Genomic DNA, 15,440 nt, shown 5'->3' with positions numbered 1-15,440 from the left:
TTGAGAGAATGCCAAGAGTGTGCAAAGCTGTAATCAAGGCAAAGGATGCCTACTTTGAAGAATCTCAAGTATAATATATATTTTGATTTGTTTAACTTTTTTGGTCACTACATGATTCCATATGTGTTATTTCATAGTGTTTATGTCTTCACTATTATTCTACAATGTAGAAAATAGTAAAAATAAAGAAAAACCCTTGAATGAGTAGGTGTGTCCTGAGGCCCATTGTCCTGCCATTCATCTGCTGCCATCACCTCATGTTTCAGCATGATAATGCACGGCCCTATGTCGCAAGGATCTGTACACAATTCCTAGAAGCTGAAAATGTCCTAGTTCTTCCCTGGCCTGCATACTCATCAGACATGTCACCCATTGAGCATGTTTGGGATGCTCTGGATCGACTTGTACGACAGAGTGTTCCAGTTCCTGCCAATATTCAGCAACTTCACACAGCCATTGAAGAGTAGTAGATCAACATTCCACAGGCCACAATCAACAACCTGATCAACTGTATACGAAGGAGATGTGTTGCGGTGCATGAGGCAAATGGTGGTCACACCAAATACTGACTGGTTTTCTGATCCAAGCCCCGACCTTTTTTGGGGGGGGTCTCTGTGACCAACAGATGCATATCTGTATTCCCAGTCATGTGAAATCCATAAATTAGAGCCTAATGAATTTATTTAAATTGACTATTTTCCTTAAATGAACAGTAACTCAGTAAAATCATTGAAATTGCTGCATGTTGTGTTTATATTTTTGTTCAGTGTATACATTAATTATTTATTGTCAATTTCGACCAGCCCATCCCAATAGAAGATGGCCGGCCCTTCTGGCATTTTCCAGAATTGCCAGACGGCCAATCCACCCATGGCTAACACTATGGTGTCCAAGGGGCCGGGATTCCGGTCTAGAAGCCCCATTTAGACTGCTCCTACAGTTTTTCTTCGGTACTGCAGTTTAACTGACGCCCGCCCCAGAAAGACAATTTCCGTACAAGGCCACATAGAGAAGTCAGATTCAAAAATTCCTAATAAGACACTTTAGTCATCACCTTTGTGCACAAAACTTCCATTAAATTTGTTATCAAGTGATAAATTATGCTGGCTCATCTAACCAATAGGTTGCGCTATCACCGGTCCTAGGTTGGTAACCGTTCTGTGAGAAATAGAGATAGTTAGTTGAGTATTGGTCTCCATGATAGATAGTGGTGTAAATCAGTTCCTAATAAATGACAAGCAAAGATTACATCCTGTGTCCTCCAATTATATGTTGGTCTATTTAAGATATTACAAAATTATTAAAATAATTAATAATAAAATAATAAAAGCCCACTCACAGCCAAAGATATTAACATTTTCTATTCAATGTCTGCCATTTTTATGGATGATGTGATGATGTTGTCGCTGCTCGTGTCGCTCCCTGTGCGCACTGAGTCCTAGTACACATGTGATATTGGTCCGTTTAAACTGGATGCAACCCGGATATAGACGTCCATAAATTGGCGTATGCGAACGTAAGTAGATTACCTTGAAAACAATGGTCAGACGTCTCCAATTCTTATTATACCTCAGTGATTGTGTCCCGTCTCCTTATTCTTACATGGTGTTAGAAGTAAAAACTATGACGTTGATTGCCAATCTGTCTCCTGAAACTAGCTAACCTAATGTCATCCTCGGTGAGTGTGGACATTTACAAGCGAAAGGGAACCAGAGATGTTGTGCAAACGCGTGAGGAAGCCCAGCAGCAGCAGCATGTGTCTGTTCACAGGCTGACTGTGTGTGTGGAGTCTTGGTTGCTAGGCAACGCCGGTCCCTAACGGAGCAGCACGGTCTCACTAGCTTCCATAGCCAAAAAGTCATAATTATGGATAAACCTCGCCCAGTTCTACAATTTCTCTTTAAAAAATTGTCTTTGAAACCTAACCCTAAATGTAACCTGAAAGAGATTTTCCTATAATTGTGTATACATTTTAGCCAGTAGCTCTGAAAGTAGCCAAAAGTGGTCCCCGAAAATTGCGTACAATCTCACATATGTGCAGATTTGTGCACCCTTACATTGCTCTCTCTTTGCTCTGCTGTGGGTGCATCATGTGCATCTTGCTAGCTGTCACTCATATGGCAAGGGGCTGAAGCTTATTGGTTGAAGTCATTGCTCTCTCTCTCTCTCTCTCTCTCTCTCTCTCTCTCTCTCATGCACATGAATCATGTGCATCTTGCGAGCTGTCACTCAAATGGGGAGGGGCTGAAGCTGATTGTCTGAAACTAGAAAATGTAGGGAAAAAACTAGGGATTTTGTATCTAATTAAGGTAAAACAGTAATTGTGCATATAGATTATGCTTATGAACTATAAATTGACACATCCAGCCCAAAGCGGGAGGTTTTAAAAATACTTAGTAATCGTCAAAGCTCCAGAGCATGTCTTTAACCTTAACCACACTGATAAACTTATGCCTAACCCTAACCTTAAATTAAGACCAAAATGCTCATTTTTGTTTTCATGAAATGTTATGATATTTCCAATTTTGACTTTGGGCATTGGAATCTAGTGGAAACCGAGCAGTACAGAGGGACAGGAGAGGAGGAGAAAAACACTAGGAGGAGGAAAAGTTTCTCTGCAAGCAGAATAAAACTAAACAAAGATCAAAATGGCAGTGGCAGTTGTACATATAATCAATGAATCAATAACATGTATTTAGAAAGCCCTTTTTACATCAGCAGATGTCACAAAGTGATTATACAGAAACCCAGTGTCACGACTTCTGCCGAAGTCGGTCCCTCTCCTTGTTCGGGCGGCGTTCGGAGGTCGACATCACCGACCTTCTAGCCATCGCTGATCCTCTTTTCATTTTCCATTGGTTTTGTCTTGTCTTCCATCACACCTGGTTTCAATCCCATCAATTACATGTTGTGTATTTAACCCTCTGTTTCCCCTCATGTCTTTGTCGGTGATTGTTTGTTGTATGTTTTGTGCAAGTCATGTTCTGGTGTCGTGTTCTGGTGTCATGTTCTGGTGTGCGACGGGTTTTGCACCCTTGTAAATTATTTTTGTATATATTGGTTTTCGGAGTTCTTTATGCTCCGTTTTTACCAAGTTCACTCTTCTGCGCCTGACTTCCCTGCCACCAGCATGCACCCATTACACCCAGCCTAAAACCCCAAACAGAAAGCAATGCAGATGTAAAAACACGTTAGCTATAATTCATCCAGAGCCCTTTGACTTCTCAAACACGGGAGAATGGCCAAGATGGATGAGGAGATTTGAGAGGTTTTGTATGGCATCAGGACTGAATACAGAACCAGAGGAATATCAGGTGAACTCTCTTAAATATGCTATGGAGGATGCCGCTGATGATATTTTGGGAGTATCAATGGACTGATGCAGATAAAAATACAGTGCTTTCGGAAATTATTCAGACCCCTTGACTTTTTCCACATTTTGTTACGTTACAGCCTTATTCAAAAATGTATTTTTTTTTTAAATTCCCTCGTCAATCTACACAATTCCCCATAATGACAAATACCTTATTTACATAAGTATTCAGACCCTTTACTCAGTACTTTGTTGAAGCAGCTTTGGCAAATACATTTGCTAAATTTTCTAAAAAACAGTTTTTTCTTTGTCATTATGGGGTATTGTGTGTAGATTGACGGGGGGCAATTTCATCCATTTTAGAATACGGCTGTAACTTAACAAAATGTGGAAAAAGTAAAGGGGCCTGAATACTTTCCGAATACACTGTAAGTATGATGCAGAAAAAGCATTTGAGCAGCACTGTGTAGAAATGTTATTTTTTTTTTGTTGAGAGAGCTTCATTCAACATGAGATGTCAAGATGAGGGAGAGAGTGGAGAGGCATTCATCACAGCTGTACACGAGCTGGCTGAGCATGGTAACGGTGGAATGCTCAAAGAAGAACTGATAAGAGACAGAATTGTTGTTGGAATAATAGACTGTCAGAGGCTGTCAGAAAAGCTACAGTTCGACTCAGACGTGACACTGGCAAAAGCTATTCAAAGAGTCAGACAAAAGTGAAACTGTAAAGAAACAGCAAACATTACCGCACAGCAATTCAGTAAGAGGAGTAACCACTACAAAATGTGGATCCCATCAAAGCGAAATGGAATAAAATTCCAACAAAGTGCACGGACCACATACAAAGGGCAAAACAAGACGTGAAAATCTAAGTGAAAAGGAGTGCAAAAGATGTAGAGGAGGACGAGAACATAGATGGAAGGACTGTCCAGCCAATGAGGCTGACTGTAGAAAGTGTTGCAAGGGACATTATGCAGCTGTGCTGCTCAAGCTGTATACACAGTCACAACAGGCGGAGCCCACCACTGAAGCACAAGCCCATGCTTTCCTAAGTGAAGGGTCCTTGGAAGGTACACAGCAGTGGATGGAGGAAATTCATCTGAATGGGGAAGACATCAGCTTCAAACTTGACACAGGAGTAGCTGTGACGGCCATATACTTCAAACAACAGAATGATGGCAGTCTGGTGAGACCAACCAAGATTCTATATGGGCCGGGGCACAATCTGCTTGCTGTGAATGGATGCTTTAATAGCAAGTTGATAGCAAAATAGCACAACAGAACAAGAGGTGTACATCGTAGCAGGACTGACACAACCACTCCTACGCTTCCCAGCCATAGAGACCCTACAGTTAGTACACAGAATCAAAGAAGTGACACGACTTCACTGCCGTATATCCGTCGGACTTTCAAGGACTGGGGAAACTCCAAGAGTCATACAAGGTAGAGCTCCACAACGTGTTCCGTTCCACTTGAGAGACAAAGTATATAGAGACCTGGGCAGGATGGAGAACATGGATGTCATATACATGAGCAAAAGCAATTGGTTTTCTACCTGAAGTTGCAACGAAAATGTGATCCATTGAATAAACACAAGAGACTAGCAACATGGATAAAAGGGTGTGGTGACAGTAGCAGGAACAGCGGCATCTAGTGGGCAAAACTTTGTACTTTCACACCAATTTATAGTAAAGAACACAAGTGACTTCAGTGGCTAATTTCTCTGAACAGAGGGAAAAAACATCACCAGATTCACAGGGATAAATTCATATAAAGGTTGAAGAAGCAATACTCCAAGCAGCAGCACCATACTAGTTGTCAGACGTAGATAACTGATACTGTACAGTATACTAGTTGTTGGGGTGGGATTGGTGTGAGGTGTGGGGTTCTGTGGGTGACTTTTGATCATTTTATTGGATTCCTCACGTCTTACTCATTGTAAGGAAGAATTATGGTCCAAATCAGACGTTAGGTACTATATTTATTGAAGACTTGTCATGATCGTCTTTCAGTGAAAGAGAGGACCAAGGCGCAGCGTGATATAGATACATCTTCTTTTATTTGAGAAGATGAAAAACGAACACTATACAAAAAAACAACCGTGAAGCTACAAACGAAAGTGCAGACACACGCTACTAAAGTCAAACATAAACAATTACCCACAACCTACCTAATGCCTATGGCTGCCTAAATATGACTCCCAATCAGAGACAACGATAGACAGCTGTCTCTAATTGAGAACCAATTTAGTCAACCATAGACTTACCTAAACACCTACACTGAACACAACCCCATAAACTCTACCAAACCCCCCTAGACATTACAAACACCCTCGACTAGACAAAAACACACAAACATCCCCCATGTCACACCCTGACCTAACTAAAATAATAAAGAAAACAAAGATAACTAAGGCCAGGGCATGACAAGACTATATGAATCCTATTTATGAAAATGGCATATTTGGGTGCAATCTATTAGCTTAATTTCTCAGAGATCAAATTATATTTCAACAAAATAATGCTTCAGGAATGCCAATCTTATCTGTTTTTAACTACAGAAACTATTTCAGAACAATCTGAAATAGTGGGTGACGTGGCTTGCTGAAATTACATGGAATGGCAACTGCTCGGTATCTGACCGTAAGGCGCTACAGAGGGTAGTGCGTACAGCCCAGTACATTACTGGGGCCAAGCTTCCTGCCATCCAGGACGTATATACTAGGCGGTGTCAGAGGAAAGACCCAAAAACTGTCAGAGTCACCCAGTCACCCAAGTCATAGACTGTTTTCTCTGCTACCGCACGGCAAGCGGTACAGGAGCGCCAAGTCTAGGACCAAAAGGCTCTTTAACAGCTTCTACCCCCAGTCCCCCCTCCATTTGTTTTGTACGCTGCTGCTACTCGCTGTTTATTATCTATGCATAGTAACTTCACCCTTACCTAAATGTACAAATTACCTCGACTAACCTGTACCCCCACACATTGACATGGTACCGCCTGTATATAGCCTCGCTATTGTTATTTTATTGTGTTACTTTTTATTATTTTTTACTTTAGTTTATTTCGTAAATATTTTCTTCTTCTGGCTGCAAGCCCGACGTCGGTACACTTATGACAACAGCCAGCTCAAGTGCAGGGCGCGAAATTCAAAATATATATTTTTTTAAATATTTAACTTTCACACATTAACAAGTCCAATACAGCATATGAAAGGTACACATCTTGTGAATCCAGCCAACATGTCCGATTTTTAAAATGTTTTACAGCGAAAACACCACGTATATTTATGTTAGCTCACCACCAAATACAAAAAAGGACAGACATTTTTCACAGCACAGGTAGCATGCACAAAGCCAACCTAACTAACCAAGAACCAACCAAACTAACCAACAAACAACTTCATCAGATGACAGTCTTATAACATGTTATTCAATAAATCTATGTTTTGTTCGAAAAATGTGCATATTTCAGGTATAAATCATAGTTTACATTGCAGCTACAATCAGAAATTGCACCGAAAGCAGACAGAATAATTACAGACACCAACGCCAAATACCTAAATACTCATCATAAAACATTTCTGAAAAATACATAGTGTACAGCAGATGAAAGACAGGCATCTTGTGATTCCAGACAATATTTCCGATTTATCAAGTGTTTTACAGCGAAAACATAATATAGCGTTATATTAGCTTACCACAATAGCCAAAAACACAAGCAATTTCCCAGTAGCAAAAGTAAGCGATCGTAACAAACAAGCAAAAGATATATAATTTTTGACTAACCTTGATTTTCTTCCTCAGATGACAGTCCTATAACATCAGGTTATACATACACTTATGTTTTGTTCGAAAATGTGCATATTTAGAGCTGAAATCAATGGTTATACATTCTGCTAACTTAGCTACTTTTTCCCACAACGCCCGGATTTTTTTCAGACACTTTTTCTGACACACATATTCTGACCAAATAGCTATTCATAAACATAACTAAAACATACATGTTGTATAGGAAATGATAGATCCATTAGTTCTTAATGAAATCGCAGTGTTAGAATTCTAAAAATAACTTCATTACGATATGCAGCTTCGGTATAGCTAGAGTACCCAAACGTTGGGCGTCGGCGACTAGTTCACATGTACGACAGATATATGAAATAGCATCATAAAATGTTTCTTACTTTTGCTGATCTTTCATCAGAATGTTGGACAAGGTGTCCTTTGTCCAGAACAATCGTTGTTTGGATTTAGAACGGCAACTTTCCCTCTTGATTTAGCAAGCGCACTAGCCAGGTGGCACGGATCTCTCCATCGTCAACAAAGTCAGAGAACGGAACACGGCAAAACTCCCGAAAAAATTTCAATAATCTGATTAAACTATATTGAAAAAACATACTTTACGATGATATGGTCACATGTATCAAATAAAATCAAAGCCGGAGATAGTAGTCGCCTATAACGGCAGCTAAACAGAAGGCAATCCCACTGTCCACCTCGCGCTCCCCAGAGTACCGGAAATGAGGGACACGTCATACAAAGAGCTTGTATTCCACTTCAGACCAAGATAAACACTAAATTTCTTCTCTCACAGCCTCTTGACATCCAGGGGAAGGTCTATGAAGTGCACGTATACTCTTACGTATCATGCCCATTTATAGGCAGGAAGAAGAACAGAGCCTCGATTTCAGACTTTCCACTTCCTGGTCAGGAAGTTTGTGCCAAAGGAATTCTGTTTGACTCACAGATATAATTCAAACGGTTTTAGAAACTAGAGAGTGTTTTCTATCCAATAGTAATAATAATATGCATATTGTACGAGCAAGAATTGAGTACGAGGCCGTTTGAAATGGGCACCTTTATCCAAGTTACTCAATACTGCCCCTTCAGCCAGAAGAAGTTAACTCTTTATTGAACTGCACTGTTGGTTAAGGGCTTGTATAAGTAAGCATTTCACAGTAAGGTCTACACTTGTTGTATTCGGCGCAAGTGACAAATAAAGTTTGATTTGATTTGAATGACCCAGCAGGAATGTCTCACACTCAATGAAAAGTGTGAGTTTGTCAAGGATGAAATCATTCTCTTGGGTCACAGGGGTTCTGCTTTTAGAGCTCCCAAGTGGCGCAGGCACTGCATCTCATAGGCACCGCATCTCATAATAGAGGCATCACTACAGACCCTGGTTCGATTCCCGGCTGTATCACAACCGGCCGTGATTGGGAGTCCCATAGGGCGCACAATTGGCCCAGCGTCGTCCGGGTTAGGGTTTGCCTGGGGTAGTGTCACGTTCCTGACCTTATTTCCTTTGTTCAGTCTTGTTTAGTTGGTCAGGACGTGAGCTGGGTGGGCATTCTATGTTATGTGTTTCTATGTTGGGTTTATTGTTTGGCCTAATATGGTTCTCAATCAGGGGCAGGTGTTTGTTATTGTCTCTGATTGGGAACCATATTAAGGTTGACTGTTTTCACTGTTTGTTTGTGGGTGATTGTTCCTGTTCGTTGAGTTCGTTGTCTCTATGTTCACATGTTCAGGTCTGTAGCGTCGTTAGTTTCATTTTCTGTTTATTGTTTTGTTCGTGTTAAGTATTCCAATAAATATGGAAACGTACCACGCTGCAATTTGGTCCTCCTCTCTTCCACCTAATGACGAGCGTTACAGGTAGGCTGTCATTGTAAATAAGATTTTTTTTCTTAACTGACTTGTCTAGTTAAATAAAAAAATTATAATTCAGGACCGGATCCAGATCACAACAAGGTCGAGGCAATCAGGGAGATGCCGGGGCAATCGGTGTAAAAGGAGCCTTTGCTCGCCATGGAGTTGTTGAGACCCTAGTTTCCGACAATGGACCGCAGTTCCCCGCAGAGATTTTCCAAGCTTGCGCTCAAGAGAACAACTTCATGCCACATCACAAGCAATCTGCAGTACCGCGGAGCGTGCTGTACAGACCATCAAAAATCTCTGGAAAAGAGACCTGGACCAAAGCATAGCGCTGTTGGTGTAGCTAGCCACACCATTGGCACATGGATTCTCTCCAGCACAACTGCTCATGGGGAGACATCTGCGCACAAGCTTACCAAAAACAATTACCAAACTGCTTGCCAAGTGGCTGGATGTGCAGGCTATCTGCAAAATGGATGAGGAAGGAAGGAGGAAGCAAGCAAATAATTACAACCAACACCACTGCTCAAGACCACTACATGAGCTCACATCTGGACAGAAAGTGTGGATCACTACAGAACAAACTCTGACAACAGCCACAACACCGAGATCCTACTGGGTAGAGACTGACAGGGGTGTGCTCAGAAGAAACAGAATTCACCTTCATTCTGCACTTGAAGACCTTCTTGCAAGACTGCCTTCCTACATATCCCTTGGCTACTAAGGTTCTGCTATTTTAGAGACTGCAACTGAGAAAATGAATGTTTTTTCCCACTCTTAAACTGACACTGATGAGGAGTGTGTCTGATATGTTTGCAGATCATCAATTACAGATGAAAGGAATGAAATCCAATCTCATTAATATAAATGAAGCCGTTTGTGCTTTGAAATATAATTTGTGTTGTGCTTTGAAATATGATTCATATCATAACAATTACTGATTAAATAATATTATAAAGCTAGGCAATTATTTTGCTAACAGTGAAAATTCATGTCAGGTTGCTTAGATGTTTTTTTTAAATCCTCTTTTTATTTTGTTCAGCCTACACCTTGAACACATAAAGGGTTATTGTGTGGAGTAAGATGCAGCCAGTGCATTTGGGAATCCTAAATGTACGTTCTTTCCATTTGGAGTGAAAGAATCCAAGGAATCACATTGAAACTGTGACAGATGCTGTTGCTAATCCGCAGACAGCCTGCACGGTGTTGCACAAGGATCTCAGTCCTGAGAGATGGAAGATAGGAGATATGCTAGCTATGATGTCATCATAGGAGCAGGCTGTTGACAGAGCAAGCAGGTCACCCGTGATACAAGTCAGTATTCGATGTCCATCCATGTCTGAGGACATCGGGAGATGACATGGAAACCAGCCACTAGGGGCGACAGTGAGCGCTGTTATCTTCAAGTAGACTTTGGTTTTGCTAGAGTGTTCTGGGCAGATATGGCGGATAGGCAATAGATAGTTGTTTTTGATATTTTTCTTTTAAGCCTATCACAAACCTTAATCCTTACCTTAACCATTTGGAGTTAATACCTAACCTTACGAATTCTGAGGTAATGCCTAACTTAATCTTGGAACGACACAGAGGAGTAACCAAGCACTTTGAAATTTTGACATTTGGAACAACTTTGAAATTTGATGTTTGAGAATCATGGATGAACATCTAATTCTGACGTTAGACTGTGAGAGCTTGTTGCAGGACAGAAAACACGGAGCAGCCTCACAAAGGAGAAAGAGACTGTGAGTTGTTAAATCTTTTGAACACAAGGAGGCACTAGGTGCATAGAAAGTTACCAGCGTTTGTGTAGGCTTTGTTCACAAAGAGACCACCTTGATCATACTGATGACTTGATCATCTTACTCACATGAGCATACAACCACTTGCTTTCTCTTCATTTTGATTGGTAGCACTTTATACCGTAGGCGTACAGAAAATGTTACATTGTAACATGGTAGGCCTAATTAGGTAATAGCCTAAATTATGAATTGTGTGTGTTGAAATGAACACCAAGTGTGATAAAATATTGAATTACTGAATTAGTTTTGAGTGTTATTTAAATGGCGTGAGATAGGCTAGTTGTTTTTTCTTAGCTTCCTGCTCAAACTAGATTATTATATCACAGACAAACTCAGCATGAATTTGTCTGTGATATAATGGGTTTAGAGTTTTAAGCAAAGTTAATCTTGAACCCAAATCAATTGCCGACTTATCGAGACCTTGGGACCATAAGGTTCTATCTATTTTGGTCAAAAATGACTTATTCACAAAGAGTTGCTCTTTAGGAGGTACTTCACATGTGAGATATGTCAGATATGTGAAGAACCCTGAACCCTGCACCCTGAAGAAGGCACAGTGATGCCGAAACGTTGTTAAATACCCATTAAATTGCTGGGAGATTACACATGGAGTTTGCGACTTTCTTTATTTTGATAGTGTATAGCTTATTCGCCGTTAGTCAGCACCTCCACACAAACTATTATTCTGGGTGTGTGCCAGCTCATGTTTTTTTATCAGATATGTGAAAATGTAAATCATCCCAATGAAAAAAATCTGCGCAAAAACCTTTGGACTTGCTACTATAAGGTTCTATCTACAATCCATTTACACAATGCTGGGTTGTCAATACAAAATTATTGTATATAAGTTATGTACTTATTGAGTCATGAAAGAGGAACACGTCACAAAATAGATCTGAGATCTGGGACTTGGAAAATACTTTATTATCTCAAAACCATATATTTTGCCGATAGGGCCTTATTCCAAGTCTTTGTTTATTCATAGGTTCTGGTTGTCTTTTGCGATTACTTCGATTTTTTTCACCACTTTTTCAGAAGAATGGCCATCTCTTAAAGGAAAACTCCACCCCAAAACAATATTTTGGTATTAGTTTCATTAATCCATTGTTGATATAGTCCCAAAATGTTTTGCATGTCAGCAATCAAGTTTTCAAGATATATAACTTTTAAAATACAGAAATACAGCCAGTGTGATGCATGTTACGTGTTTTGCATCATATGATGCAAAGTGCATCATACCGGCTGTATTTCTGTATTTTGAAAGGTATTCTAACTTGATTGCTGACATACAAAATATTTGGGGCCTATATCAACAATGGAGTAATGAAACAAATACCAAAAGAACGTTCTTGGGTGGAATTTTCCTTTAAGCTCTTTATGGTAAAAGCAAATACATAGGCTACATGTGCATTTGAGCATGGTTAAGACCAACTGGAGAGACATTGCTGTGTTTGTCTTTTTCTATATAAATACGAAAACCTACATAGGAGTATTTCACCAAAATTACAAACATACCACATTTGTATTGATAACTAGCAAGTAATTTACTGACTTTGGATGTCAGAGACCAGAAAATGTGTCATTTTACTGATTGGGAGCTAAGTTTTAGCAATGTTGCTAGTTCTCTATAGGATATAGTGTAATTGTCATTTTTATGAACTATCGCTTTAACAAATGTGTGATGAACATTAATTCATATATTTGATGATGGGATTAAAAAGAATGAAGGGTATTCTCTTTATTTAATCATTACATGTCTGTAATAAGTTTAACATTCTGTGCCAGGTAGACTTTTATGGCTGAACCCAGGTGCATTTGCACCCCCTTACAAAACGGATTTACAAACGTCTCAGGAGTTTGATGCTCTGCACTTAATTAAGGTACATTTAATAAGGTGAGGACCGTAATGGGTTATGAAATAAGAATTCACTACAACATCTGGGATGTGATAACTTTGATGCTCAATATCTCAGAGCTATGCTTTGCACAAATATAACCTTGTAGACCCATGGTCACGATATTTAAGGGTTCACTTCAAAGTCGAAGCCGTTCTGTGTGCGTAATTCAGAGGTTCCAAAGTCCTCCAGTTGCGAGGAACCGCTGGCCAGATGTGTGTATTTTCTTTAAATAGCCTACAGCTTTGCGCGAATGAGGTACCTCGGCGCCGCGAGAACCAATCACAAACGCAGGGGGCGGGTTGTCTTTGGAACGTTGTGTATGTTAAAAAATGGACAATTTATCGCAGATATCCAAATTCCGGTATTGCAAGATAACGTATGCGTGCATGCGGAGGTGATTTGCAAATGCTTGGCCGAGGAGTGAAAAGGAAATCGGCTGAGAGGGGAACTGCGCATTGTTTTGCCCGCCTATTGTTCAATATTAATTTCCTAAGGGTACGAGCATAGCCTACGGAGTCTGCATGCTCGGCTCAGTCTCATACTGTCACTGTTGACACATTCTACGAGTAGCCTATGAACCCAACCGATGGCAGCGCATTTGAATGATTGGTCTAGTTGTAGCCACCTCGATTGTTTATTTCCCCTACGCATTGTTTCAATAGCTTCTACCGAAAATGCATCAACGCCCTCGACACACTCACGCTCAGATAAAGGGAGTGCAATACGGGAATGACACTTGTCGTGACCCAGGGATAGGCTGCAGTCTATTTCTCATATAGGCTAAAGTACTGCTGCCACGTTGAATATTCACTGAGAGTGAATCATATGAAATAATGTGCTAATTTCCTCTCAGCGGAGAAAGCGTGCCGTTTAATGTGGCTCCAGGTAGTGCGAACACCCACATGATGCCACTGTGGAGAGTGAGAAAACTGTGATTGTAAATCGCAGACATGGGCGGAGGGAATCGCCGTGGTGATTATTGTTTTTATGGACGCGCCCGGTGTGTATGTTTGCGCGTGTCAGTCGCGTAACACAATCATGTCATAGAGCTCGTAAATCGAGAGGACCGCCAGTGCATCAACTACATCGATGTATTGATCTACCCTCGTGCGGATAGAAAGGACGCTCAATTTGTATGCAAACCCAACGTGCCGCTGTAGCTAGAGGAGCGTCAAGAGAACAGAAGCAAGCAAGCAGTGACATGTTTTGTTGACAACTATTGCTGACAACTCACGAAGATTACCGACAAGGACTAAATACTTGCTTTTGAAAGTGGATGAGACTGTCTGCCTGTCATTTCCGTAGGACCACAATAAGTACAGGTAACAACACAATAACCTAGCGGTTAGAGCGTTGGGCCAGAAACCGAGAGGTCGCTGGTTCGAATACCTGAACTGACAAGGTGAAACATCAATCGGTGCCCTTGAGCAAGGCACTTAACCCTAATTTGCTCCAGGGGCGCCGTACTACCATGGCTGTCCCTGTAAAACAACAACTTTCACTGCGTGTATGTGACAATATATATATTTTTGTTTGTTTTACTCTTACGCTGTTTACTAGTTTTCTGAGGGATAGAAATATGTAGAACATGATGACGGTTGAATGCTCTGCTTCAGAAATCATCTAATATGGGTGTAATTTTGCATTTGTTGCAATAGAACGATGGCATTCATAAATGACATGTTAAATCTATTAACATAACATTATGCATGACCGTGTGTGTGTGTCAAAGAAATGCCGTTGGCACATTTTGAGTTGTGATGATGGATGACCCTGTTTTTCCAAGGGTGGACCCTCCGAGATGCCTTTCTTGCACACTCAGATTGGATACACTGACAGAGCTATAAAGCTCAGTATCTCCAATTTCAAGTGAGGTGTCACAACCAATTCAGTTGTGAAGCATTTGGTTGGCAAATTTAACTGGTGACATCCCCTGACAATAATTAATTTATGGTATTGACTGATGAAGTGCAGCCAAGGACGGGGACGTGGTCCAAACTGACGTCCCATAAATAACTTTGTGGAATGATTTCACATCCACTGTTACCGAACAGTAATAGCTTTAAAGCTAGCTGAGGGATGGGCAAGGAGAAATGCAACCACACTCAAATTCATAGACTGCAAGGATTGATATCTAAATTAGTTTGAACCATGAGGCTATACAGTGTTCGTTTGCATTTACATTGTTTACAAACATTGGAGTAAAAAAAAGCTTATATTCTGGGTTCTGATGGGGAACGACAGTAGAATTAAGCTCATGAGACAAGTTATATTCGTCAAGAATCAATACGCATATATCATTCATTTGTAATTTCAAAAGCTGATATAGCAGACTCTAGATTCTCTTTCAGAATTCTAGATACTAGTTATTATTTATCCGTATTAGGAGAACGTGGTCTAGTAAAGGCGTTGAAAGAATCGTCATGATGATTCATTCAATCTGGACTAGTCTATACTGTATGACTCAGCTTGAATGTGATACCATGGTATCTAGAGATGTGGATAGGTGATTGAAAGTGACTCGGATCTCTGCTGCTCTGACAAGGATGCCGGACTCATGGCATCATTCACACTTAATATATTACCTTATTTTGTGTAGTGAAGGACGAGGTACATCATGGCTGCAGGCTGGCTGGTTCTTGATAGGTATCATAGTGGAGGGATCAATGTTTGAATTATAGAATTGCTGGGCACTGCCATAACAAATCACGGTACCCCCATAAAACACTGGCATCTCATAGGCATACAAATATTATATTTTGTCCAGGCCACTC

The sequence above is a fragment of the Salvelinus namaycush genome, chromosome 27 (genome assembly GCF_016432855.1).
Source record: "Salvelinus namaycush isolate Seneca chromosome 27, SaNama_1.0, whole genome shotgun sequence".
Classification (NCBI taxonomy): Eukaryota; Metazoa; Chordata; class Actinopteri; order Salmoniformes; family Salmonidae; genus Salvelinus; species Salvelinus namaycush.
The sequence above is the reverse complement of the archived record's forward strand: the minus strand, read 5'-3'. Positions refer to the sequence as shown.